General features: G+C 39.6%; 2 long non-coding RNA genes across 2 annotated transcripts in view; one reads left to right on the top strand and one right to left on the bottom strand.

Moving 5' to 3' along the window:
- The window catches only part of LOC141763043 (uncharacterized), a 346,783-nt gene that overhangs the window by 47,854 nt on the left and 271,611 nt on the right, over positions 1–27,318 (bottom strand). The window lies entirely within an intron of this gene.
- LOC141762818 (uncharacterized) lies at positions 16,991–18,389 on the top strand. Its single transcript, XR_012592904.1, has 3 exons — positions 16,991–17,304; positions 17,478–17,578; positions 17,726–18,389. It is a non-coding gene; the product is annotated as an uncharacterized LOC141762818 (long non-coding RNA).

Raw genomic sequence — 27,318 nt, 5'->3', positions numbered from 1 at the left:
GCACACAAAAATGCTGTGATCAGTCGAAGCCACCAACGGCTGTACAAATCACATCCAGTCAAATGAAACAACACTTTCGAATGGTCATTTGGTTGGACCCAGATGAAAAGATAATCCCATTGAACCCCTTAAAACCCATCTACCCACCAGCGGGTTAGGGTTAGGGTTTAGGGTTAAATGATGATTAACAATGTTCTGAATGATGGTAAAAGCTTTTATAGTCATCAAAATGCAGTATGTGCCAATTCCTTTTACTCACTTCTGTGACACTGGATAACATACTGAAGCATGTTGATGACTATGAGACATTTTACCATCATTCAAACCATTGTTGATTATGATCTAAACCCTAACCCGCCAGTGGGCAGGTGGGTTTTAAGAGGTTAAGTACTGCTCTCTGTTTGTGCTAAGCTTGGCTAAATAGCTTGTCACAAAGCTATCTCTTTATTGAGCGCACAACGGTGCAATTGATCTTGATCTTTTCTAAGACATTGTGTCGACAGCTCTATCAATAAGCAAATTTCCTAAAATAAAACAGTAACAAAACGTTGCTAGACTCAATAGCATGAGCTATGTCTTGGTTTATGTGTTACCATCTGTGGCCTCTTAATGCAGAAGTTAATCTGCACACTTTGTTTTGTTGACTTTGAATCAATGCCAAGGAACATCACTGCAGCTTCATTAAAGACATTTCAACTTTCAGGGCCTAATGATCCCAATTTTTGGAGAGATTTCAGGGAGATTAATTAACCTGATAACCTGTGAACTTTATTTACCTCTTTGTTGACCACAAAATAGACAGAAAGAATGTGCCTTAAAATGAAGCTACTTAATCTTTGTTGCTGAAACTTCTTGCAAAGTTGGTTGTTTACTTGTCCTATCCTTGTTCATCAGTAAACAGTTGAAAGTACAAGATAGCGGAGGCGGCAAAGAGTGGCTTGAAATTCCGATCAGCACAATAGAGAGACAATAGAGAGCTGTGGTTTGAAGTTAGAAATGCCTCGAGTGAAGTATCCTCCTTACTGATGAATAAACCCAATGACCCCAACAGTGGCACCAAAAGCCTCTTTAACATTACTAAATTGAAATGGCATCAAACAAATGTAGGGCGCGACTTAATCCGTATAAGTATGAGTGTGAATCCCACATTCCTATTTATTACTTTAGTTATATAATTAGGTCTTGCTGTAATCGTTAAATGTTAACATTTTCCGTGTGATGAATAGCAATTTGCAAATTGAGGATAAACATGTGGATAAAGCTGAGAAACCTTGTGTATATATCGGCTTAATCTGGCATAGAAAATCTCTGAGAACGTTAATAATTACATTGTGTTGTCAGCCATACTTACTCCATCCTGTGTAATGTGATGGGTGAAGCATTAACGCTGTCTTAGCGGGATGAATAATTCATGATTTAGCTGCACATATCCATTAAATGCTTGTTACCATTACTTGACACTAATAAATGTACATTATGATTGGGCTTGATGGCTGGAATCACAAAACAGAGGGATGTGGTGGGAGAAAGAGTGAGACCTAGAGTGACACGAGTGCTCACGGGGATGTAAAGCGCTTTTTTTTTTTTTAATAACATTACCGATAATTGCTTTGAGGAAATGATGATTATCCTGAGTAAAATTAAACCGTAGTCTGTTTTGGCCCGTTGCCAAGCGCAGGTCAGAATTAAAGCGATTTATCAGATTATTTCCTGAAATGTTTTCAAACTAACAGTACAACTTGAATATTTAATACTCTTGATTACATGGCGTAACATTATGAGACATTGATTCAGAGAGCGCTCATTTAACTCGCTCGCTGGGAGTGATTGCCTCTGGAGATCATTTGTACATAAGTGGCAACAAATATGTTCAATCCTCTGAGAGGGGAGGTGAGTTGCATTATTGAGCATTGGGATTATCTTTGTTTACCGCGTTGCTACTCTTAATCTCCCTTTATCCGGAATCCCAACCCTGAGTATGACAAATTTATTTATAATTTGGTTAATTTGTGTTAAGACGTGTGTGTACAAAGCGGCTCGATTTGCTCGAACGCCCTTCACTTTCCTCTCAGCGGCGAAAACAACTAGGAACACTCCTCACTCATCTGCTGTTTCCCCATGCATACCAATAGGCCCGAATCGATGGCATCTTTTAATTGAAAATAGATGGAGCCGTTTATATGCAGACTGATCTGCTGCACCTTTAGCCCCTCTCCTCTCACGCGCTGCGATTGCAGATACATGCTCTGCTTCCATTTTTTTTTATGTTTGTTTGAGGTACAAATCGTCCAGGTGTATTTCTGAGGGTATGGAGCGTTAATGCCATGAGGAGCTCAGGCCTTAATGTCATTAGTCAAAGACGGAATGTTTAATCATCCCCCCGCTCGGTTATTGATTTGCCATTAGTCGACAACTATTTAAAGAAAACCTTGAATAGAATCTCGAGCTTCAGCCGACGGCGTCTCTTAATCACCAATGGACGACCTTGGACTTGTTTAGTCGTATCACAGCACCTCATCACGTATCGCAGATACCTCGCCTCTGCACTTCTCCTGGACTATACATCATTGGGAAATGCCCAGAAGGCTCTCTTGATTGTGCTCCTGAGAGCACATAAGGGATTCATGAGGGAACATAAAAAGGTAAGAAGGGGAAGACGCCGCACAACAGCACAATGAAAACGGCCCCCAGGTGCACCACTTGTGTGTGGCAACCTTTGTTTTTTCATCCCTGGGAGGAAACCTTCGTGGCTTTGTGGGCACAGTGGTGTGGAAATAATGCTGAGGTCAGAAGTCATTCTATTTAGGTTTCAATCCAAGGACTCTTAAAGATAGATTTGGTAGTGTTACATTAGTCAGAGCTCAACAATAAGGATCGCCCAACGGCAAGTGGTAAGAAAAGAATTAAACACATGTTTTTTTTCTGGAGCTGATGATGGAAGTAGCTAAGGAGTGAGCCATCTCACTTCCTTCCCATCTCTGTTGAGAGTTGCACATACGCAGCACTGATCGGGCACTGGCGAGAAAATGGCAAATTTTAGTTGGATGGCGTTAGAGGATGTCGGTGAAACTCCAACGATGCCGCGAGTTTGAAAGCAAGGTGGATAAAACTGGGTTGTTTTTCAAAAGGCAAGTTTCCGAAAAACGGCGCTGGAGTGCCACAACAAGACCCAATAATTTGGAGAGTTATTTAGCTTCCTTCCCGACAAGCTAGTATGACATGGTTGGTACAAATGGAGTCCTTAGGGTTTTCATACGATAGCGTTATCTTTAAAACTGAGCCTGCTACAATCTAAATATCGCAAATTGCAGTAATACGCTTTGACAGACCTAGTATTGACACGAGTGTAGTTGTAGTGCATTTTATCAATGGGACTACTAGTTTCATTATTATTGCTGTTAGTGTTTCCATTGTTAGTACCTTTTTCAGTGTCAGACCTTCACTGTTAAGCCCTGTATACATTATCAGCAAAGTCTAGTTGAATTGTTGGTGGTTATTAATAACCTGCTGTATGTATATTTTATCCCCTATGTGTTTCAGACCACACCTTCATTTGATACATGCTGTATTAAGGAGAAATCAGTCACTAAATGGTAAAAGCTCCATCCGGTCTCCTGCCTAGTGCATTCTCACGGACATCCCAGGGTGAGTGCAATCCTAAGCATTTCTCAACCAGTTCCACCTATTTTTCAATTCATTCCCGCTTATCTTTTGCAGGGTCCAATCCCAGCGCTCATTGGGCAAGAGGTAGGGTACTTGCTGAACAGGTCTTGAGGGCTGACACATATAGACAGATAGCCATTAAGTGGCCTCTTCATTACAACATTTGGAAAAGTCAATAGTTTACATTTACAGCATCACCAATTATAAATAGCAGGCACTCTTTACAGCATCTTGCCCCATTAAGGAAAGTGGGACGCAACCAAATTGTGATGTCGCCATAGCAACATGCAAGAACAAGACAATACATAGTCAGTTTGTGTACAATTAGACCTCACTTAATACATTTATATTCTTAATATGATTCTGAATGGCTACTGTATATCTACATCTAGCTATTTCAAATGTCAAATGATATACAATAAAATAAAACCTATAAATACATGCATTTAATGACTAATCCTATAGCGTTGGATACCAATCTTATCTGTTTATCATTGCAATCACATTTAATGTACTGTAAGTGTAATCGCACATATGCACTTCCCGTGACAAAGCACCCCCACCCTGCACACACAAGCACATGATGTAAAGCTCGCCGATATGGCATGACAGATCGCTTTAAATCCCTTCGCCCCGGCAGATGTTTTGTTCGTCTCGCACCATGATCCATTGCGTGTCGACGGCAATTCTAACCTAGATTTCTCTCCAGATGAGCACTTTCACCTTGATTTGTGAAAGAGGCGTGAGTCGAGGCGCATTCCCTGTCGCAGGGTGACGCATTTGGCTCTGGGGTTATCTGCTCGAGTGGCATCTATGTGATCGATGCACATCATGGCATCATTATCCGCTGACGTGAGAGGAAAAAATTGATTTTAGAATCCTAACAATTCCATGTGAATTTTGCTTTTGGAAAAATAGTAATAGAGTAACTCGGGGTCTAGAAATATGACACCTGTCACGATCAACCGTCATCTGTCTTTTGCCTATGATTGGGAAAACCACACATTTTCTCTTCATCCACACAGGATAGCGGGGCCAAAAGGCATGGAGAGATTGCATTCAAGAAGCGGGTAATGCCAGGGATCGATCTCTGGCTCAGGCAGGTTCCAGAGTCAGCTGTCTTGCAGATTGCAGCGCAGCGTGTCTTCCTGTCACCGCCATGCAGAGCAATAATTATTGTGTTTGACATTTTGTACTTCTCTATGACTTCTTAAATTTCCCATCAATGTTTTAACACTGCGCAGCACAGCGGCACGGCGTTCAGCGCTGTCGCCTCACAGCGAGGTTTTGAATCCAACTGGGTGTTTCTGTAAGGAGTGTGCACGCTCTCCCCCAAGTTTGTGTAGTTCCTCCCAAGGACAAGAAGGTCGGAACAAGTTGAAACTCATAACTGCTCGTAGGTGTCTGTCTGCTGGCTGGCGACCTCTCCGGGGTGTTTCCCTTGCTCCTGAACAATGCATGTCGGGATAGCTTGCAGTGCAGCTGTGACCCTGAACATCAATAAATGGGTCTAGGGTGTTCAAAGTCTGACACTGTGGGGCCCCCCTCAGGCAAAACTGAGACAACTGCACCCCCTTCAACACCCTGTGTCTACTCTAGGTGTCAAAAAATATATTTATAGTGCAAAACGTTGTGGGTTTTGCATTATATTTAGCTGCATGCTTTCATCTAAAGCAACTTACAATGAATACATTCAACCATGTGGGTACAACTCCAAAAAATGCAAGAATCATGAAAGTACATCGACTTCATCATGCTAATCTACTACAAGTGCTACATTTAGAGACAGCAAGGGCGAAATTGCGAAATACTCGTAGTTGTGTTTAGAATGTAACACAGAATGTAACTTTTGCACGGAAATGTGCAAAAACTTGCAAAAGCTCTTCCGGGAATCGCTGCCTATCCTGACCTTAACCACTCAAGGTCAATGCCCAACCTTTACCATTCAAGATCAATGCCCAACCTTTACCATTCAAGGTCAATGCCAAACCTTTACTATTCAAGGTCAATGCCCAACCTTTACCATTCAAGGTCAATGCCCAACCTTTACCATTCAAGATCAATGCCCAACCTTTACCATTCAAGGTCAATGCCCAACCTTTACCATTCAAGGTCAATGCCCAACCTTTACCATTCAAGATCAATGCCCAACCTTTACCATTCAAGGTCAATGCCCAACCTTTACCATTCAAGATCAATGCCAAACCTTTACTATTCAAGGTCAATGCCCAACCTTTACCATTCAAGATCAATGCCCAACCTTTACCATTCAAGGTCAATGCCCAACCTTTACCATTCAAGGTCAATGCCCAACCTTTACCATTCAAGATCAATGCCCAACCTTTACCATTCAAGGTCAATGCCCAACCTTTACCATTCAAGATCAATGCCCAACCTTTACCATTCAAGGTCAATGCCCAACCTTTACCATTCAAGGTCAATGCCCAACCTTTGCTCTTTAAGGTAAATGCCTAACCTTAACCACCTCTCTGGAGTTTAATCATTTGCGTGTCATTGCTGCATCATTGCTGCATCCTAACTATAACTAACAATAACTATCGCTGGTTTACTTTGACACTGGAGAAAACCTAAAAATGGGATGATTCTCAGGCAAGTTCTGGATTTATAAAGAGTGGGTTTTTTTCTGTGATTTCCAAGCAGTTTTCTGGATGTTTATTCCAAATGGACATCAGAGATAATTATATTCTAAGATAGTGCAAGTCTAACCGCATCTAAAAATATGTGTATCTTGTATGTGTCTTCAGATTTGACTGAGTTATGACAAGAATAATAATTGCCTCAATTGATATGCGAGCCAAATCTATTACTAACTTCAAATTGTTTTTAGAACACCAGCATGTACCTGTCCCTTTCACCCCAAACAGTAATTTTCCATCACCTATTTCTTCACTGGATGTTCTCCGTTTGCATAAACAGACCACATACTGTACTGTGAAATGACAGATCAATTGCCTGGGTATGTCTTTGTTTGCATTTGCTTCCTAAAACATGTTTTATAATAATAACGCGCTTTGATCAACTATACCAGCTGCAGCTTGTAAAGCCCAGCTGAGGCAGCTGGGGGAAAGCAAAATAGTGGATTTTCCATCCCATCCTCCACGCCTCCCCTCTCTGTTTCTCTCTTTCTGTCTCTCTAGTGGAAATAAACTGTTCTTTTTATATCAGGAAACAGCCACACAGCTGGTCCGCTGTCACACTTTGACTGATTTTCCGAGCCGTACAATTCATAATCGTTGTGATCAATTATCATCTTGTTCCCAGATGACCATCTCTATTTGGTGTACCGTACCCTCTGTGGATTTCCATGCAGTGATGGGAGGCAAAGTCATTCAGGAATATTAGGGATGTGACTGATCTGCAATCCATTATGTTGCTTTATTCTATTACAATTTCTCATTCAACTTTTTTGAGAGCTATATTTTATTGGTATTTTCTTCACATATATATAGCAGTCAGAATTTGCGTTTGTACAACATTTTTTGCAGCCGCATAACTGCTTACATATAATTTATTATACAGGATATGTCTTTTAATCAGTTTGATCAATAAGGAACATTATTTAAGGTCTGCTACAACAGTGACTTCTTTTAAAAGCAGACTCAAAACATCTTTTTTCACAAGCTTTAGTTGTGTTTAGTGTGTGGTTAACGGGTAAAACTTATTTTAGAATCAGTACTGATATTGTTATTATTACATTTTTCATAATAATAATGCCTTCTTATCTTATTCCCCTTTTATTGTAATGTAAAACCCTCTTATTTTATGTTTTTTTCATATGTTTTATATACGTAATACCTTCTTATATGTTTTTCTCTTATATGTTTTATATATGCAATACCTTCTTATGTTATATGTTTTTATCTGGTATATTTTATATATGTAATACCTTCTTATATAATATGTTTTATATATGTAATAGTTTTTATCTTATATGTATTTATCTTATCTGTTTTATGAGTAATACCTTCTTGTATGTTTTATATATGTAACGACTTATCTTATATGTTTTTCCCTTATGTTTTATCAATGTAATTACTTTTTATATTGTGATTTATCTTATATATTTTGTATATGTAACACCTTATCTTATATGTTGTTATCTTATATATGCTATATATGTAATACCATGTACATTTTATACATGTAATACCTTCTTATCTTATGCTATCTTATTTTATGTTTTTCAAAATATGATCTTTGCCTTTCTACTATATAAAAAAAATGTATTTGATTTGATTTAGTTCAGCTGTGGATCTTTCTAGAACGCACATCTCGTAGTATTTATATCCCAACGTCTGACCTACTAGTGTTTGGTGATTGACCCGGCTTTAAAGAACAACAACGTTCCCAGCTGACGAAGCAGCTTACATTCACTGCTGTTGTTGATAAGGCTGAGGGAGATTATCACTGGATTGAAGCCTAAATAAAGTAAGTGGACAGGTAGGGGAGATTCATTTGCGATATACATCTAAGAACATCAATAATTAATTCCCCAGATTTGGAACGCTGCTGCAAAGTCCTGCAAGTACTGGAACATATTTTACATTTATCATAACGACAATTCTATACCTGGGTATGTAATGAAACACCATGGACGTATTTAATGTGAAATGCCTGACAGAATCGCTGTCTCTCATTATGCAACTCCAGTTCTGGCATCTAACAAGGGAGTAGCAACTAAAATGAGCTTTTCTTGTTGATTTATATTAGCGCTAATGACAGTAGCACGGGATTGTTATTGATGTTGCTGAAATGAAGCTGGACATTTCTATGTTGCGGGGAAGCTGTCAATGAGCATTTCCAGTGTGTTCGTGCTCCCTCGCAAGTGATTGACGTCCGTGGAGATGCTAATGCTGCAGGACATGGGATCATTTTCTGCCTCGGCGTGAGGGGAAGCATGTGTGTGTGTTTGCGGCGGGCCCTCGTGTGAGTATAGTCGGCCTGGCGAGAAGAAAAAGTCCCCCGCCGGAGAGTGAGAGTAGCTCAGGTTGAAACTTTTCATGCAAAAAAAACAAAAACGTCAACATCGCTGAAAATGATTTTGAGGTAAGTGCGTTAATGGACTCATTTGGGAAGTGTGTCAAAAGCAACTTGTTCGAATGAGATCAAGAGAGAGCGGGCTGATTAATTATTTGCATATATTAGATTGGCGTAGCTGCTAAGGCTAGAGCAGCGTCTCTTGACATTAGCCCACAGAGGATCAGCCGGTCTCCACGCTCATAATATAAGGATCATCACCCATCAGTGATGTCCTGTTTTCATTCCCGTAAGTGTCTTGGATATAATTATTCCATGCAGCTTCTGAGGACACTTTTTGAGTCACCTCGGACTCATCCGCGGGGTGCCTCGAGGTTAAGACTCGAGGTAATTTTGCATTCTGTAAGAAAACTTTTTTCTTTGCTCCAATTATGCCTCTTGAAGGATTTATTTGGGCGATGCTTAGATACATTCACCTGCAGAATGTGAATTCCCCCCAGCTTTTGTTCTGTATGGTTTAATGCGAGACTCCCCTGAGAACGAACATGCTGCGTCCTCTTTGAGGGGAAGGTGAGACAGAGTGTCAATTAAACTTTTTTTCTTCTTCAAAGGGTGGGAGATACAAGGGGGCAGAAAAATAATTCATTAAGTTTTTCCCGCCGTAAAGAATGTCAGCGAGAAGAACGACTGCAGACATGCTTCCCGCGGAGAACCTCGGCGAGGGGTCCTTTTATTCTTTTTCTTATTTATTTTGATTACAAGTGCGCGCAAGTGAAAATAATTCAATGGAGACAGTGAGAATTGTAATTAAATTTCACGCCGCATCTGCACCTCTTGGGAGGGATACTTTAATTTAGCTAAAGGGCTTTTTTTCCTTTTCAAACAAGCCTCATCCTGAAACCCCCTGGAGTGGTTTTCTTTACATCCTGCTGTGATAATGACCACCATGTCCATCCGTTTTTTCCCCCCCACTGAAGTGAATACACAGTAGGACTTTGATGCAATTTATTCCAATTCACCGTGCATGTGATACACATTTCATACCAGAGATCTGCATTTATGTATTTCTTTCACCTCCTTCTCTCCATGGAGCTGTTATACTTTCATCCAGCAGATGCATTTAGATGGCATTTATGTGAATGAGGGGCTGAGACGGCCAATGATGCTTCAATGATAGGCCTTTGATGGCTGTCATGTGGTGTGCATTCACAACGGGGGCTCAGTCAGGGATTCAAAGGAAAGAAATTGCTTCATCATGCCTTTTTTTTTTTTTTTTTTTTTATTCTCTTTTTCGATTTTCTTTTATTTATTTATATTTCCCCTCACATAAAAAAATATTTACATACGATAATTATGTTACTGCATGTTCTTTTTTATATATTGTTTTTCTTCTTTTTTCATTTAATTTGTTATTTATTTATGTATGTATTTATGTATGTATTTATTTATTTATTTATTTTCCCCCTCACATAAAAAAATATTTACATACAATAATTATGTTACTGCATGTCCTTTTTATATATTGTTTTTCTTCTTTTTTCATTTATTTTTTTATTTATTTATGTATTTATGTATTTATTTATTTATTTATTTATCTATTTATCTATTTATTTATTTATTTATTTATATTTCCCCTCACATAAAAATATCGCTTATGGGTTTACATATGATAATTATGTTACAGCACGTTCTTTATCTTATATAATGATATCGTATAATGCAATGATTTCGTATCTTGGAGAACAAAGCACATGTATGGCTTGATTGATATAAATAAAAAAGTTAAAAAAAAGAAAAGAAAAAAAGAATTGCTTCATCATGTTTTTTTTACTTTCTAATATCCTGACAAATGTGTTTCCTTAACCTAACTCGTGCCCTTATGACATTCTTAAAGTCACAGAAAATACTTCAGCACACCCATTTTGTCCCTATGTGGCGTCCTTACAAAGGGCCATTGCGGAATATTCCCCCAGGTAATTGAAATCCATCTCTGTCCGTGCAGTACATTTGTTAAGATCCGCATTAGTTGGCTGTGTAACAATGACATAAGTGGCCTCAAGTGCCTTTTATATTTCAGTGCCCTTGAGTCTAAATTGAATTATCCGTGAACATTTAGCATCTCCAGAGAAAAGCAGCTGACGGGTGGACCTGAGGTGAGGTGGCCCTGCACATTTGGGCACATAATACCACCAGATAATTCCAATTTATTGCCACCACATCAAACTGGTTATTGATTTAATACAGCTTTAGGAAATATGAAGAAAAATAATCCCATCTTATCAGGTCAAATGGGATCGGAAAAGGTGTCCCTCACTAGATAGATCTGACATATTGATCCAATTGGAACTTTGTTACTGGGTATTGCTTTTGGGCATTTCCTTCCACACTCATCACAACAAAAAGCTGCAATTTTGTATTGCCATCAATGTCCAGACTTTAGTCAGAGTCACATCGTCATGCAGGGTATTTTAAATCAGGCTGTTTTCATGCATTGTTCATAGCTATACCTACAAAAAGTAACACTGTAATTCGTATATATATATATATCGCACAAAATCGATTTGTATGTAATCCACGTAATCGTGAAGCAGGAAGAATAAAAAGTAGGGCTGCAAAATTAATCAAAATGTTATCAAGATGGCAATATGGAGTTCTGCAATTTTCAAATCGCTGTATTTGTTAAAATCGCAATATTTGTTCCAGGCGAAATGTGTGTCAAAATACCATTTTAAATTAAATATTGTGGAGCTGCAGAGATGTCCTGTCCTACATATAATATTTTATAGACTTAAGATTGGTGCTGATTGATTTTTTTCAATGAAAATGAGAATAATTATGTAAAATTATCATTCCTTCTAGTATCGCAAAACATATCGCAATTGCAATATCAGTTAAATAATAAAAAAAATTTAAAAATCTTTCAGCCTTAATAAAAAGTGACTCAAAAACACTGGACTTTTGCCCAGGAAACCAGTGTTTGTACTCGTGTGAAAACAGAAGTCAACATTGATTTATTTGTCACGTAACTTCAATACTCAAGTTACGCCACTTCCGGAGATATATTAAGCCAAACCATATTTTCCTAAACCTAACTAAGTAGTTTTTTTCCCGTAACTTCCGTGCTTAAGTTATGCCAATTCCGGATTTATTTTAATCTTTTCCTAAACCTAACTAAGTACTTTCGTTGCCTAAACCTAACCAAGTTGTTTCCTGTGAGGACAGAAGTTTATTTTGAAAAGACTGTATGCATGTAACAAGCGGAAATTGACAAATGTGTTGTTGGACATTTGTAGGAAAACGGACGGAAAATGGGTACTAACTTTTCGTAAGATATCACACGAACCATTGTATGAGTATACGTTGCTTGAATGAAATATAGCTTTCATTGATCGGCAATAACTAATGAGCTACAGATATTGTCCCGGGGCAGTGCACCATGACATCCAGTGTACTTTAAGATTTTGTACTAATGTGCAGGTAGCATTCTTCTTACTCATCACACCGTAAAATAATGACTGCTCTAATGCTGCAAAGTGCTAAACATGATGTGTGACCGTTTGATTCCCACTACTGTGCTGAAATTGGGAAATAAATATTGTAGCCTTGTAAACATTATAAATTAAACATACTGTAGTCTTTTGCTGCCTGACAACTCTGTTTGAGTGAATGCAAACACATTCATGCTGCTTCCATGGAAAACTCTGTTGGTCATGTTTAACCAAAAACACAACGCCAGTCAACACCCAGTTCTGAGTAGATACAGGAGGCCTTATTAAAAGGCTTCCTTTTGTACACATGTAGCAAATGACAGAACAGACATCACCATTAGTCTGATCTCTGCAAAGACAAAAGATGTGGTGACCTTGACAAAAACAGATTCTGGTCCCGCATTTTCACAGATTTACATCGTTCTAATCCATTTACTATCTCCCATGGTGTATTATCACAAACTAATATGTGACTGCTGATTGCTGGGTCTGTGCGCAGGCTAAGCACCCTCCAGGATCAGATATCAAGAGCTGGAGAAGTTCCAATTACACAAGGACAGGGAATAGAGCCGAGTGCTCCGGTCAACTCGTGCGAGGTGTCCGTCTCCATAGAAAAGCCTAACTTACCAACATAATGGTGATTATACACCTGGCTATTATATGATTTCCATGCACTGAGGGGAAATTACCCTCTGCTGCTGCTCCCTGAATGGACTTATTCATTCCTGCCTGTGTTATCCCGTCATTCAGCACCTATAAATGTCATTAGATGGAAATTATCTGAAATTTATGAATACAGAATTCTGATGTCTAGCATTCATGTGGGTCCTTGTATGTAAAAAGAGTGCTTGCAAAAATGTGCATGCCTATTACGAGACATGTTTAGCAGTAAATCGGTTGAAGTCAGAGCATCCCGTAGAAGCCGTAGAAGCCAAACTGAAATTGGTACAGAGATTCTATTCAGGTTCATACAATGTTCGTAGATATACCTACAAAAAGTAATACACTGTAATAATTTGTATACATCACATGAGGTCAGTTTGTATGTAATACATGTGATTGTGAACTAGGAAGTATAAAAGGTGAGGGAAGATGTCGGGGTGGGTCAAAAAACAGCAGACTTTTGCCCAGCAGACCGCTGTTTGTATCCTTTGTGAAACCAGAATCTTGATTTATTTGTCACGTAACTTCCGTACTTAAGTAACGCCCAGTCCGTAGTTATTTTAACCCATTTTTTCCTAATAAGGGAAACTTAGGAAAAATAAGCAATAACTTTTTGTAAGATATCATACGAACAATTGTATGAGGATACAGGACTGCATCCTGGTTGTGACTGAGAACTGCAGAGCTGTTGGAAATGAAAAAGGAACAACTTCATGCTAGTGATTCCAAGATTTTCCATCTCTAGATCAATAATAATGCTAAAAATAACTCGACACAGCCTAACATTTTCATTACCTTTGAACAAATGGCAACCAGTTTTGAAACAAGCACTGTTTGCCGTTGCATTTTGATAAAAAGTAAGAACCAGTGGTAGGCTAAACGCCAACAAATATGAATGGAAGCAGAATATTTCGTTATAAAAACATGTTGTGCATTTTGGAAAAGATACATCAAGCTAAATTTTTACTTTTGGACATAGGACTAAGAAAGCGGCACACACAGCAGCGGCGCCCGGTCCACTGTGTGTGTATTTGTATTTTTTGTAATAATTACTATAGCCTTTAGATCAAGCTTATAGATCGACTACATTGTCGCGGGGATATAATAAATGGAGGCAAACAGTGAGGCCATGCAAGAGATGACTGATGTCACTCAACAGCAGCATGAAATGGTACCACATATTTATGTTTTTGAGCCGGGATACAACGCCTCTGGAATTTTCTTAATGGGGTAGGACATTTTTTTTATTCCATTTCAGACATTCTCCAAGAGAAATCAAATGTCACCCTTGAAGAAGCTTTTGAAAAGACGAAGAAACACGATCAGCAGAGGCTTGAGTCATAAGAATGTGATGCAAGAGCTGCAGGTCTACAGGAATTTGCCTTCCATATCTATGACCGAAGACTCTGCCAGGTGGTGGTTGAAGAATAGGTCCACTTTCCCCATCCTTTTCCGATCTGTCAGCCAAATGAATATGTGTGCACGCATCATCAACCCCATCGGAGAGGTTGTTTTCACATCTGAGCCAAGCGGTCTAAGATCATTCCTGAGAATGTTGACATGTTTCTTCTCTTCATGCACCGGCACTGTATTGCTCATTTGCTACCAGCATTTCTTTACCTTTTCTTAAAGCCACTTGACAATTCTTATTCATCATTTCATTTTTTTATACAAAAATGTATAAAGGGAATGTGTACAATAACACAATTGAAAGGTCAGTTTGAATTGCTGGAAAATACCATTTCTAGCTTGTTAATGCATTGCAATTTGTAGCTAATGGATTTTTGTATTATTGCATAAATGTCATTTTTCAGATGATTATGAAAATGCAACTGGCATTTGTTGCTTTCATGCATTATTTATACCTTTCGAAAGATCAGTGCAAGCATTATATTTATGCGGGAAAAGCCAATACCGACTGATCCTGGGTCCAAAGTTTAGACACAGACACCAAGCAAGGAGCTTAATTAATGCCAGTCACAAATGTAATTTGTCTTTGGGTTTATTTACTCTGAGGTTGGTCAACATTTGATTAAAGCTGGCGTAGGTCACGTTCCAGAGGTTCCATTTCCACAAAATCAAAACTACAGCATAAAGATGTGACTTTTTTTTAAATCCACCACCCTAGAAAACAGGACTGAAATGATTCCACACAATTTTGGTTTCAATCAAGTTTCCATTCATTTCACTTTGTAATATGAATTTGGCCTTCTGCTGTGTCTGAGATTTTAAAAATGTCCTCAAATTATTTTCAAAGTCAGAAGCTTCACGGTCATCATTTCCTCACAACTGGCCCGGTGAAGAGTTTAATAAAACCCATTGCCATCCAGAATTTATATATTTTTTTGCATAAATTCTGGTAAATGGTTCTGTATTTATTCCCAGTGAGGAAAGTACACCAGACCTCCACAGGACCTTTACCTTTAGATCATCTCTTCAGCAGAAAGGCCTTTTGGTGTTTTGGATTTCATCCAAGCACTAAAATGCAGCACTACCGCCTTGAAGCAAAATTCTGTAATGGGGGAAGTCGCTCCAGGCTCAAGAACAGCCAGTGCGGCCTCAACTGAGATCATTTTCCCAGCTTGCATTGCTACCATATTTCAGCCTCAAATCGCTAGTCCAGTTCTAAGGATCCTTTGTGGAAACATTGCAAAGAAAATGGGGATTATGAGGTGGAATGTGACAGGAGCAGAGTGACACAGGTTTACCACCTCAGCCTCTTCAGGTGGACAGCCATGGAACACAGTTCACTTTAAATTACATTCCTCCTGCACTGTGTGCTGTAGTTGGTGCTGTTAGTCTGGTACACTCTTCTTGTTTATCAGTCTTATCTTTATCTAGGTTGCAAATTATGTAATGCTGGGCTTGCTTTGGAGTGGGGCGGGGAATTGAACTTCAGATTTATGCGAGTGCGGTTTGGCTGCGACCTTAAAGAGGTTCAGGAGTAAGAGCAGGGAGACGACTGTAAGTGCACAAATTGTTGTGAGCCAAATTGAATAGATGACAAAATCAGGTGTTTTTAGTTGTTCATGTGTAGCACCACTTTCAAAATAGCTGGGTGAGTCAGAGATTTGGATGTGATGGATATGGAAACTGGATTGGCAATTTGAAAATTTGAGGTAGCATTGATGGTGATGCTCAATAGCATCTTACTTTTGACAAAAATTGGGGGTTTTCGGGGGTGCTGTTTTTGATACAGTGACTGGAGCTCTTAAAGAAAAGTAGTTGATGTGGTAACTTTCATAAACTGCATCCTTTGGGGTTAAATTAGGCCCAGGAAGAGAATGAACTGCTCTGATTGGTCAGGAGTTACTGACATACTGGCACATACGGGCACTTTGCAAAACGCCCGCCCCTTTTTGGGGGATAGAAAACCGAATATCCGGGCGCCTGGGTTTGCGGCAGCGGGAGAGGGATAGAGTGGGTCTGCCGACGAATCAGCTTCCAGGATTTCCATTTTCTCTAGACAAATCATGTGGCGGCTTTCCATTTTCAATACCGACGTCATCCATTTTCACCGCGGATACAGCCAATCGGAGCTCTGGATTCCATTTTCAGGCAACGAATCGTGTGGCTGATCTCCGCCACGTCATCCATTTTTGAATAGCCAATCACAGCCGTCCCAGCGGACGCGATGCGGAGGAGGGACTTTTAAACTATTCACCGCCTATTCAGCTACAGACAGGTAAATGTCATTATTAACATTACGTAACATTGATATTGGGTTCTCTTAGACAATACGGATTAAACGTGTTTTAGCTTTCTGGCGTTTTTTAATGTTGGCTGATTAAGATTCGCTGTGAAATCAATGAATAGGTTTGTAATGTTACTCTGTCTGAGCTAGCCTGGCTTTAATTATGTTAGCTAGACTTGGTGAATAAGTTACCAATCACTTTATCATCTGTTCAGAGCTCTGATCATTATGCTGAGGCTACGTTACAGTTACAGTTACATAGAGGTAACGTTACTCCTACTGTATGAGCTCCTCAGCGTTGTTAAACTAACACAGTCCCTTCTTTTAGCTCAGACAGGTGAAATAACTGTGGTGTTATATTAATGATTATATGATCATAAACGTTATGTTAATACTAAAGCTATATATACATATACAGTATGACTGCTGCTGTATTAGCTTCTTAACGTTGTGAAACAAAGTTTACTATCACAGTCACTGTTTTTAGCTCAGACAGGTAACTGTCAGATAACTGCTGTGTTATATTAATGTTCATGATTCATGATTATATGATCATAAACGTTATATTAAACGTTCATACTTAAGTTATATAAACATGACTGTAGTTTGCAAGGTTTTTCAAGGTAAAAGAAACATAATTATCATATGTGTGAAATTGTTTCTACATATAAGTTTTATTTCAATGTCTGTTTTGACTTCTCCAGGCTGTCGGTCATCCTGTATCCTCTGCCCCAGAAGCTCAGCCTGCAGTCCAGTCTGAATCCTCACCTGGTGTCTCAGGTGGCAGAAATACAGTTGGTAAGTAATGTTTACATAAACCTCACAATAAAGCAATAGTAACAGTTGGGTCGAATCTATTTAACATACAACAGACAGCATACGGACATTAAGACACTATATGTTACATGTAGTGTAATTTCACAGCAGTTTATCCTGTTTATTTGCTTACTGATGACAAATTGTATGTTTAGGGGACGGGCATGGTATGCCAGGTATGGATCGGGTTGACAGCCTTGCAGAGCACCTGGTAGAACTGAGGACACAGACCTCCATGACTCTCAGCAACCAGCAGGTTAGTAATATCTGTAATTTGGAATACTATGCTTAGTCCAAAAAGAATAAGACAATGTTGTTGTTTTCATTTCATTAATTACTCACATAAGCCTGTTGTGTGAATAAATATTCAGTCTCTGTTGTTCTTTTCATGTTTCTTTATAAGGGAAGCACAATTGTGGCCCTGTAGCAAAACCTGCTGGACGTTGACAGAGGGCCCAGCAATCTACAGTGGGCTGGTCACTGCCGGAGGCCCCGCTGGAGTCTGAGCTGAAGGAGTTTCTGGTGAATCTGTGTGCTGTAAATCATTCTGTCTGATGTTGCAGGGAGTCAGACCCAATGACAAACATTAAGAATAGTATTATCTTCTTCAAATTATTTGTTCTTGTTGTTTCACGTGTTCCAGGCCCAAAGACAATAAAGTTAAAGCTTTAATATCATTACTGTCTCAATTCATGTGTATTCCTATGGTTATTTTTTTAATTAATTACACACAGCAAGTCCATCCCAATATTGCTCAACTATTCTCCAGTACATTATGATTTATTCTACTAACATTTTGACCTATCTTGCCTAACATTTCATTAATCAGTCATAAGGAGGATGTATGCAATAATAATAATGCAAAACATCATCATGGATGATGATAATGTTTTGTATATTTGTTATCTGTAGTAATCTACCAGTTATATGACTGTATAAGGAAACCTGAACGATTTTCAATATTAATGTATTAGTTGCAGTGCACAAGTCTTGCATTAAAATTATATCTTGAGTCAATTCAAGTTTACACGAGCAACACAAACTATTTTTTACTGCATATTATAAACTTCGACCCTGCTGGAGACAAGATTCGAACTGCCTCTCAAGTGGACATGTATTCTTCCCCCCGAAAAGCACAAAAAATAATGTTTTTATTCTTTAACAAAAATACTATGGTGTATAAAGACTTCAAAACACCATGTGGGTGAAAATAAGAGCTACAGAATTGTGTTTTCTTCTCTCTTTCTCTCTTTTTCTTTCTTTTCCTCTCTTTTCCTCCTCTTTTCCTCTCCCCCCTTTCTCCCCCTTTTTCCACCTTCTTCCCCCGCCCATCCACACTATTGTTCCCCAGCTTTTGCGGAGTTGGTAGAGCGGGCGTCCATGTATCAAGGCTTGGTCCTGACCGCGGCGGCCCGGGTTCGAATCCGGCCTGTGGCCCTTTCCGCATCCACTCTCTCTCTCCCCCCTTTCAAGACTCTATCCACTGTCCTCAATAAAAATGGAAAAATGCCCCCAAAAAAATAACTTAAAAAAAAAAAAAAGAAAACCGAATATCCTATAGATGTCAAAAATATTTGACGTGTGTTTGGATTGTAATTCGTATAAATTAATCTCGTTAAACATTTGTTCTATTATATATTTTTTATGACATGGCAGGGGAACAAATTGGAGATTTTGGGGATTTATTGTTAGTGCAACCGACTACACGGCAACTCTTCCGCATGGCGATGGTGATTAGAGCCTACTCTGGTTGATGTATTGCCAGTCTGATATATTGTAGCTATGAAAGAGGATCCTTAATCTACATTAAAAAGCACCACATGTAATGTAATATGTAATCTAATATTAATGTGATTTCATACTCAATGTCATTTTGTCATTATTAATGAGTCTGATTTATTATTCAGTGATTGTTGTCCTCAAAAGCCTTGTGAAGTATTTTTAAAAACAACTACTGTATACACGGTTGAACTCTGAATCCATACTGTAACCCACTTCCATCCAATCCGTATCGATCTCCTACTTCTGTCACCGCTGATTAACAGCAGTCTCTAACTGAAACCACCTTTAAAAAACACAATGTACAGCTACCCCGGCTTTTTTATTTAATTCCTCCACAGGGGTGGGCTCCATGGGTACCTTAACGCAATCAACCGTGTGCTTCTGCTGCACACAAGAACCTTTGCCACAAGATAATCCCTCTCTTGTGTGATTTTCTAGCTGTCAGTGTAGTGATGGCAATTACAGGCCCTAGGGTGCCAGGCAGGTGGCCTTTGAGTTTTAAATCAGTCAGGCGGTCTATAGGGGCCATTTAACCTAGCTTACCTTAGCTTACCTTTTAGTTGGAACCACTTTTTTTTTTTTTTGTTCTTCTCATATACCCAGAATGTGTGCATGACTGTGTATAATGTGAACCCACTCTATCCCACAACCACATTTCAATAGACTTTTCTGTACTGTAATGTCCTCGTCTTCATCACTCTCTTTATATTAAATATAATTCCCCAAAGTACCTGAAGTGCCAGCTCGGTCGCACTAAATGGAATATGAATAGCGCGGTAATCAAAAGTCATTTCCCGTGCAAAAAGAACGCCTTTCATGTTTTTGGCGTGTCATTTGTACCCCATGTTGTCTGTAGCGACTGCAATGTAAACACAGCCGCAGGAATATGCTACACTCAGAGCTAGTGACGTAGAATAAGAACGTGAGGGTGGGAGAGGCGGTGGATGGGTCCAACAAACACAGGACTTTAAATCAAGAGACCGGTGTTTGTGTCCCAATTTTGAAGTAACGTTAGTGACGTGTTTTCTTTACTTCTTTTATGTTGTTTCCGTACGTATTTAACTTAGTTTAACTACTTATTTTAAGCCCAACCATGATGTTTTTCCTGAACCTTGCTAACTGGTTTTGTAGCCTAAACCTAAGGGAGTGGTTTTGTTGCCTAAACCTAACTGCAGCTCTTTGCGTAGTTTTATTCTGTGGCGTAAAAATAACACGCAAAAATGCGTTCTAATGACATTCAATGTCTTTACTATGGATAGGCTTTCCCATGAGATGGGGATGGAAGTGCCCTTCCTGCATTTTGGGAAATGAATGCATGCATATACAGTATATACACACACACATATTGTATCTGTCTACATGGCAGTGCATTATAAGTGCCATATGATCACTAATTAAATTGAATTTCTAGGCATTTTACCAGCTAATGAATGTACAAACATGCAAATTGAATTCATTGTGTGCATGTGTTATAAACTGCTAGGTGGAAATAGTGGAAGACCGGTATACAGAAAATAAAAACGCCTCCTCAGTAATTTTGGAGAACATCTTTACGGGACTGCTCACTGAATAATGGCGATTTGCAGAGAGAAATAACTTCATTTGTTCTGCAGCTATTCTATATACAGCTACCCTCATTCCGTAAACAGTCATACAGATTATGTGGATTTAGCTGATCAAGTGAAATGAGGACAAAATGCAGCTACCTTCTAATTCTGTGTCCTCGTCTTACCTCCGACTAAACTGTATGTTTAAGCTGTTACACGGTGGAGCATTAGATGGCATCAAAGTAAATAATATTTCTCTACCTCAGCAGTTCCATATTCTGTTTAACATTTCCCACAGTACAGTATTTCAGCCTTATATGACCTTTTGCAAACTTCTGTGCTGCAAACTTAACTTCCCCTTATTTTGAAGTCTGTTCAAGTAGAACTGTATAATCAAAAAAAATTTGTGTAGATCACAGTATTTATCTTTTTTTTTTTAACGCGTATTATCTTTCTAACGGTGAATGCTCTTGCAGACATGCTTGGTTTTATTACTGCCTCTATTTTTGGAGGAACATTTCAAAATAATTGGGCAACAGCAAAACCCAAAGGTCAGGTAAACTCACAGGAAATATGTAACTACCAGAGTCATTTCAACTTTTCCATTAGCTTGTCAAACTGAATTAAAACTTTGTTTTATTGCCCTGAATATTGAATGAAAGTGTTGCTAACTATACACAAATTAAGTATCTAAATTACTACACTTGACCTCAAAACTGCATTTGCAGACAAGATTCAACATAATTACTGCAGGGTTTATTCGTTTGCTGACCTGAATTGACTCATTTTGGTCACAAACACGAAATAGAAGACTTGGGAGAAATGTGTGTTTGGCAATGTTTTTCCGTCATTGCAAAAACTCCCCTTTAGTGACTGATGGTGGATGTGGCTGTGAATATGCACATTGTGGTCCTGTGTGCTTTTTCACTTAAATGACTCACTTGAAGAGACAATCTCTCCGGCTACGGCTCACCAGGAAATTTGTCATATCATCTGAATAAAGCTGAGACTGTGACTGATAGAACTCCGGAAATTTTTTTATACCTCAGCAATAATTTTCCACTGTGACAGTGAGCACAACCAAGAGGGAGCTGCCATCACCAAACAAGTCACGTTTACACTGTGATTACATCTGTGCTGCTACTGTGTAGATGAATCATGAAGTCTCTATAGTACAAATACAGGCTAACAACCAAACGGCTCAAGGTGAAGCCCATTCATAGCTTACAGACTCCACTGCAACATTTTATATTTTCATGTTTGAACTTCCCGAAAAAGGTCCTTCTTTTCATGGAAAAACACACCACAGGTTGTGGCTAATCGTGGTCAGAAACATTGGTGAAATACACTTAACGGAGTTAATTTCCAAATAGACGTATTAGTCGCTTGCTTTGACATAAACACGAAGGTTATAAAGTAGAGCATGGACTTAATTAGCGGAGGTATTTTGCTGGCGTAAACATTCTAAGTGTTATAAGTTAGTATCAAGTCTTACACCAGGGAAAACACAGTCTTACTCACGGGGGAAATACACACCCAAGTTGCGGCTTATTCATGGTCACACCGGTAAAATACTCTGGTTCGATCCTGCTTCCAGTTGGCAGTGTTGACTCCAGGGAAGTGTCAAAGAGCCCGATGGTAACGTTAGTATATCCAGCATGTATGTAACGTATCTTGGGTCACCAGCAATACACTCACCAAGTGTGAAGTAGATCGGATGAGCGGTTCTGGAGATATGCGAAGGACATACCCACAGACAGACAGACTTGCTTTATAGATAGATATCAATCTAGCAAATGTTCATTGCAGTATTATGAAGACACCGACTCCGATTAAAATCCCATTTGTGTTTTGTCTCATAATTTATGTAGTACAGATGCATATACTCTATTTATCACAAAGCACTGTCCTTTGCTGCCTTCTTCCCCTTGCTTAAATTACAGCCTCACTCAAGACTTGTCACCAGAACCCTTCCCTTTAAGTCATTCCTCTCGCTCTGCTTCTCGTCTAGATAACTAATCAACAAAACAGCATGTAAAAACATGGTAGCCGGCAGTATACCAGCGCGGTATGCTGGTCTGATGTATGTATTAATTGCCATTCCCCATTGCAGCACTTGACTCCTGCAGCATGCTTATTTTTATGCCCACACACCGGGGAGCGCCACAGCTCCCTCCCGCCTGGCCCGAGCAGCGGCGAATCACTTTGACATGTTGTTAAGGTATCGTCGGGTAAACATCACTTGTCTTGAACTTTCCAGCAGCAGGTCTTCTCAATACATGGCAATACAGTGACACGACGCTCCACTCCCATTAACCTCTGTCTACAAATATGGCAGTGGATGGGGGGCTGCTTTGCATTTGCAGCGCAGGTTGGGGCGAAGAGGAGTTTGAGGTAGATTGAGCATGATGAATGTTAATCGATGATACAGTATGCCCCGAACTGCATAATGAGCTTGTCTCTCAAGTCTTCCACACCTCTGCAAATAGAGTTTGGCTCCTTTGCCCTTCGTTCTGTATTCAAGTGTGTATGTGTACGCGCCATTAAATCTGCACTTGAATAGCTGAAGGAATCTCAGCACGCTGGTGTTGTTCCGAGTGCTTTTGTCATAAATTCTGAAATCCTACCTTGAAATGCAGCCAAGTGCAACATGAGCCAGGGAAATATTACTTTCGCCGTTCTATTGCTACCACTTTGATTATCATACCAATCAACATGCTGTAGTATTTGGGGGTGTTTTTCACCTAGCTGTCATACAAAACAAGCAATCAAGGTTAACAGTCTGTTCTGTATCCACTGTATTTTTTATGTTTTTGTTGTTTTGAGTCTTTTTGTCTTTTTTAGCTGCTGTAAATTGGACCAGACCGTCAAACTTGAAGGTTGAAGCTTGACAAGCGGCAATTTTATAATCAGGCAATATCTCGGCAGATTATTTCACTGATTCCATTTGATTATTACACTGATCATCCATTCATGAACGTACAGTCGGAATCACAATTCGCTTGATGAACACACGGGAGCATCTGAGTGAGGCAAATACGAAAATGATTACCTAAACTGTCTGTTGTGAGCTGTCTACTACCGGTTTCAACTTTTATCATACCTAAGTGTTTCTTTCGCTTTTGTGGATTTTCCAGTATTCAACAGGAAGTGATTTACGGAGCTTGAGCATTTGTTGTAAAAGTTTGCACATGTACTGAACAAATCTACAGTCAACACTGGTATCTTTTAACTTTGACCACAGTTTTTTGGAGGCGGTTGCATTGAGTTACATTATGATGCATTCAAGCTCTGTTCAGCAAAAATCAGTCCATCAAAGTCCATAAGTCCAATAGAGATATATAAAGATAAAGGAATGTGCACAAGGAACAATAGACAAATGGGGTACTGATAGTAAGAAGAGATGTACTGGGATATATACAAAATACATGTGCAGAATGAGTGAGTGAAGCAATGTGTCAGCAATGTCAGCAAATATAGTGTATAATATTTGTCAGTGTTGAGAGGAGAGTCTGGTCAAAATCAAAGTCTTTTAAAATACAAATAGCATGCAATGTCTTGTAATAACATAAACACTCCTACAGTATGAGACCTGCTCATATAAAAAAAAAAAATCATTTTTGTAAAGACAAATTTGCTGGTGTGGAAGGAGATGGTTTAGTTGTTGTTGTTGTTTTCTAGTCGGACCTCATGTACTTTCACATTCCACGGAGGAAGAAGAAGCCGGTCCATCCAAGTAACGAAGGCAACAACGATTATGATCATTCATAATATGGCACGTTTGTGAGAGCGAATGCAAGATTGTGTGTGTTTTGAAAGTATTTTTTTTTTAATTCAGATTGTTTTTATATACAAGAATGCACCAAGTTTCCAGATGATTTGTTGTTGAGGTGAGTATTCCACCTCAACAACGCAAAAGCTGCTTCAGAGCTAAATATCCAACTCAGCGGACTTAAGCTGAAGCACGCCCTCAACCCAACTTACCTGGGAGTGACACTTGACAGGACCCTATCCTTCAAGGAACACCTGAAAGGAACGGCAGCTAAGGTGAAGACTAGAAACAACCTGCTCTGTAAGCTCGCTGGCTCAAAATGGGGGGCAGCAGCCCCCACATTGCGCACCTCGGCACTGGCCCTTGCTTACTCTGCAGCAGAATACTGTGCCCCTGTTTGGTCCAGGTCACCCCATACACACCATGTGGACACCCAGCTCAACACAACCATGCGAATCATAAGCGGGACTATTCGTTCAACACCACTCCCCTGGCTCCCTGTCCTATCCAATATAACCCCCTCACATACCCGGCGAGTAGCATCTACTCAAAGGATGCTTCAAAAGGTCGAAGACTCTCCCCATCTACCAATCCATGCAGACATCTTCAACCCACCCACTGCCCGTCTTCCATCTAGACGACCGATATGGAAGAATACCCCACCAGCCGACTTCACCACCCAATCAGCATGGGAAAAGGAATGGGAGTCCAAGGATGTCCCAAACAAACATCTGGTGTCAGCCCCCACCCAACAGGTCCCTGGCACCAACCTGCCAAGGATACAGTGGTCAACTCTTAATAGATTCAGGTCCGGACATGGCCCCTGCTTGGCCAGCCTTCACAAATGGGGCAGCAGCCCAAGCCCATTGTGTGCCTGTGGAGAGGTGCAAACAATGGAACACATCATTGAAGCTTGCCCGCTCCACAGTCTAAAAGGAGGGTTAGACATCCTCCATACAGCAGACCAGGAGGCAACTGCATGGCTCAAGGACTTTGCATTCGCTAAATAAATAAAGTATGACAAGATAATGCAATCTATTGTATCACTTTCCACAGAGGAACAATAGAAGGTGTCATCTTTCGAAACAAGAGAGTTGATACAAATGGACACGGTGATGAAACAGTGTGAAACATGCGAGCACCCTGCTGGCTTCCCTCGCAAAGGCCATGTTTCTCCCCAGTGTTAATCACACTCGGTGAAGCGACTTGTACGTAAATGAGATTTGACATGTTTGAATAAGGCAAAACAGACAAGCTGCGAAAACTGGTCCTATAATAAAGACCCGGGTCAAATAATTGATGAGAAATGTCTCGTTTCCTTTCATTAGTGGTATCTAGAACATTAGTCAATTTTCCATCATCATAAATAGGAATATTTTAATTATAATGTAAGGTTTCTTTTTATTTTCTTGCAAAAAGTAAACATCCAGAGAGCCTGATTGCTGTTGATTTTATTATTTTGTTTGTTTTATCATTCTATAGATTACAATTGAAGTTAAAATAAATACAATTTAAATATAGATTAAGTTATTCATTAATATTAAGAGAATTTTCCATTGAAGAATTATACCATTAATATTACATTTAGATGGTAAAAGATGACCTTTAGCACATTCCTTATTGAAGGTATGAGTCTTGCATCAAAGTGTGAATTTCACAGTTTGCAGAATGTTGCATGTCTTCACAGTGTTGTAATTTCACAGCTTACTGTCAGTAAATATCACACACTAAGTATTATTTAAAGCTTTGAACGGGGCGATTTGGTCCTGGAGGTGTGGTGGTAGCAATTGTGCAGTGTTGGCGTGGCCTATGGTGGTGGGACCCAATGTGATATCTTTTCATGGGGCCCCAAAATCCCTGGCGGCGACCCTGGCTGTCGCTTGCCAAAGCTTCTTATGATGTGTCTGTGGATTGAGGCTTGTCTTTATAACACCTTTTATGTCTTATGTAAAGCACTCTGAATGCCTTTATTGTTGAAAGGTGCTAGACAAATAAACTTTGCCTTTGCTTTTCCATCACATACCGCAGATATATTCATAGATTTAACACTTCTTACACCTCTGGAACAATCATGGAAAGAAGATCTACATTTGACAGAATTATAATAGGCAAATCTCCACCATTGACTCAGTCACTTCCCCCACCATTTACTATTTGAATGCATGTGGAAGAATAAATGCATAAATGTATTTCTGGCAGATGGGATGAATAAAATATTGAAGGGTGAATAGCTGGAATTTTGAAAGACTGAATGAGCGGATTCATGAACTGGCATTTGCATTGATGACTGAGTGACGGATTGACTTTCAGCCAACACGTTGGCTTTCTTGTTGCCTAAGCATCTATGAATTTGGTCAATACAGGGCTTTGAATTCAGGATGGTCACGGCCTGGCTTCACTTCCCGTGTTGTGACAGCAGGTATTCCCCTCCGAGCGCAGCTCCCAGTGGAATAGCAAATTTGGCAAATAAGGGAGAGTTTAGTGTTGGATTCACACCGACCACTCTTGGCAGATGGGAGCATTTGGAACATCACATGGGGCAGGTTCTCCCAGCTCTCACTGCGGGGCCGGTGGTGTGTGCGGAGGCCATCTTGGAGTGCACTCAAACAGCTAGCAGTGACTGATGGGCCCAAGGGATGTTTACCCCTGCCCAGCGGAATAAACACTTTTTTTTTTTAGCTCTGTACAGCTCTGAGAAATCATGTGGGGAGTGAGCCGGTCCCAGAGCCTTAAATGGTACACAGTGAACTGGCACTCAGCCTTGGAATGGAAGTCAAATGCAACCATAGCATTTTATGTTGATGTAAATTAAGTTTTTTTTCTTAGTCTGCTTTCTAAAGGGGGCTGTTTTGGAAAGTGCGGTTTTAAAAGACGCAATCACTAATGCACCAGCTC

This window comes from Sebastes fasciatus, chromosome 24 (genome assembly GCF_043250625.1).
Source record: "Sebastes fasciatus isolate fSebFas1 chromosome 24, fSebFas1.pri, whole genome shotgun sequence".
Classification (NCBI taxonomy): domain Eukaryota; kingdom Metazoa; phylum Chordata; class Actinopteri; order Perciformes; family Sebastidae; genus Sebastes; species Sebastes fasciatus.
The sequence above is the reverse complement of the archived record's forward strand: the minus strand, read 5'-3'. Positions and strand labels throughout refer to the sequence as shown.